The sequence below is a fragment of the Gorilla gorilla genome, chromosome 15 (genome assembly GCF_029281585.2).
Source record: "Gorilla gorilla gorilla isolate KB3781 chromosome 15, NHGRI_mGorGor1-v2.1_pri, whole genome shotgun sequence".
In the NCBI taxonomy this organism is placed as follows: domain Eukaryota; kingdom Metazoa; phylum Chordata; class Mammalia; order Primates; family Hominidae; genus Gorilla; species Gorilla gorilla.
In genome coordinates, this window is record NC_073239.2 from 36,077,789 (window position 1) to 36,080,502 (window position 2,714).

At 43.1% G+C, this 2,714-nt stretch overlaps 1 pseudogene; it reads right to left on the reverse strand.

The window, feature by feature from the left end:
- Nucleotides 1-325: 325 nt before the first annotated feature.
- Nucleotides 326-836, reverse strand: LOC101130946 (epididymal secretory protein E3-alpha-like; annotated as a pseudogene).
- Between the last annotated feature and the right edge of the window lie 1,878 nt (nucleotides 837-2,714).

Here is a 2,714-nt window from a genome sequence, read left to right on the forward strand (position 1 = left end):
TTTAGGGAAAGGAAGATCATCCACCTTGGGTAGGTTTAGAGTGAATATCAGGAAAAATCTTGGTTAGTAAAGATCGGATGCATTACGAGCTGAATCTTGACAAACATGTAGGAGTAAATTAGGTAAATGAAGACAAAAGTGTATTCCAGGCAGAGAAACAACACAGGCAAGGTTATGGTATCAAGAAATCATGCGTTTCATAATTCTAAGTTTTGGAAAACAAGGATGCATAAGTGCAAGTGGGGAGTGTCAGGGGCTATTGATGGAGGCAGGGGCCACCACTTGGGAAGCACTGAATACCAATCCCTGAGGATGTGCATAGACCTTCTATTTGCTGATAGGCTCCACCATCCTCAGGTCTCCTATGCTATCAACATACCCATCCTTGCCACAGTGGAATTCAGTGTAGTTGAAGCTCTCTGTGTAGCTATTGTTGTACTTCTCCCACTGACACTCGAGTACTTTGAGGGCACCCTGGGCCCATACATAGGCATATCTATATTGGTCATTCCCATTTCAATAATGCATATACACTCCATTTTGCGCCATAAGCTATAGATGGACATATGAGAGCTCTTGTGTTTCAGAGCTTCTTTTTCTCTCATGAGGACATCACATTTGTACTCTTCAAAATCTTGGCTTGGATCTAAATAGTGCAGGGTCATGAATTCTCTCCAGGAAACGTCCTTGCTGTGTACAAGTAGCCTGCAAAGAATGCAAAGCAGGGCCAAGGGACTGCCCCAGATCTTCAGAGAGGATGCCATTTCAGTCACCAGGGACACCTGCGTGTCCACAGGGAAAAGAAAGAAAAGCATCATGTAGACAATGTCCAGAGAGCCGACCTTTACCTTAAAGTTCTGTTTCCTGCCAATGCAAGCACTCAGCACAATTTTACTATTTGATTCCCTGATTAGAAGATAATTCTCATAAGAGAATAAAGTTTCTAAGAACTAAAAATATGCTTCATCTTATGTGAGCCAAACACAAAGTTGGAAAAAAATAGATGAAGTTCATTTTGAGAATTTCAAACATCTCCTGTCTACTCTGTCATCCACCCAACCTGCACTGGGTAGAATCACCCAATCACCCTCCAGCTGGCTTCTTTTCATCAGATCAACTCTCAGGAAGTCATGCGTGCAATAGAAAATGGCATTTTAAGCTTTTTGTCTGCGAAGTGGAAAGGGCTGTAACTTTTTTTGCACATTAAATATTAAAGTTTATTAAAAATTGCTCATATTGAAAAACAAAGACATCAATTATACCCACCCCCGCCAACACACAACACATACACAATCCAGACACAATTATGTTGCTAGTGTCAGCTCAAAATTATTAATCAAATGCTGAAATGTAGATAAGTTCCAGAAAATAGCAAGCAGAACCTAGAAAACATTTATAAAGCTCTTAGTTGTCATGGCAACAGATAAACTCTGGTATCTGAAATTGTAGAAATCAGAAGTTGAACATTTGTGTGACATTACTTTTCTATGGTTTTTCAAGGGATAAGAGGGAAACTTTTCCAATTAAGTTGTTCCAGGGCCTTCTTGAATTTAACAGATGGCTGTTGCAAAGACATTAATTGAGGTTGTAGGACAAGGGATACGTGGATATCTCCATTCCCAAAAGAAGTGAGCAGATCTAAAGGCAGAGACTGACTTCCAGGTTAGGCAGCCTGCAGAGCTAGTGCTGATCCATCCTCCTCTATCACGCCCCCCATGAGAGCCATAAACACATGGATGCTGGAGGCAATGCTGTTTTTTGATTCCTGTTTTCATGCATTGCTCACAAGCTGCAGATGCATGCCATGGGCACTGTTGCCTGCCCTCCCCCTCTCCTTGCTCTCCAGGGCTGTGCCTTTGCTAATGTACCAGTCAGGATGCTTTTTCTTCCTTTCTTCCTGTCTGGGTCTTCGTCAGCATCTTCTGAGTAATGAGGCTGCTGCTGGGCGGCTCCAGAGACTCCACTTTGGTTCCATCTGGCTGGGGAGGTCTCACAATCATGGCAGATAGCAAAGAGGAGAAAGTTACATCTTATGTGGATGACAGCAGGCAAGAAGAGCAGGGCTGTCACATTTTAGACGAGTGTAGAAGATGAGTGACTACTAGGCAGGTGGTTCTTAGGCAGGAAGACTTTGATTCTCTGAAATCACAGCCCAGGCTACAATTATACTGACTCTGCAAAATGATGCTTCTCCAATATCTTGACTTCCTTATAACACTTCCCCCAAAGCCTGGGTGGAACATATGATTACTACTAACTACCCATATTCCTTCTCAGGGGCCATTCCCCTAATTATCACTATTACAAGTGATCTTCATTTGTCAGAGCTGCTTATTGACGATGCCATCGTAAAAGGACACCAGTTTAGAAATATAGCTGTAATCAATTAGGCAAAAAGACTAAAAAAGTCCGCACTGGAGCTACTGTGGTCACAGCCTAGGATGTATGGTTGTTTGAAAAAGTTACCTCTTTAAACCAGCTCTCTGTCCTCATTTGCCATGAGGAGTGTTCCTGGCCCTACTGAACCTCTAACCTGATTCACAGCTCTGAGCATCGGTGTCCTCACAGATGTAGGGCCTAATAACAGCTCCCTACAGACCTGTGAGAGTCTAATGAGATGCACGTATGCGAGAGCACTTCTAACGATGTCAAATGCCCACCTCAGACACAGAAAAAAGGGTCGGCGCTTCCTATCTGTGGAACCCTGTCCTGGT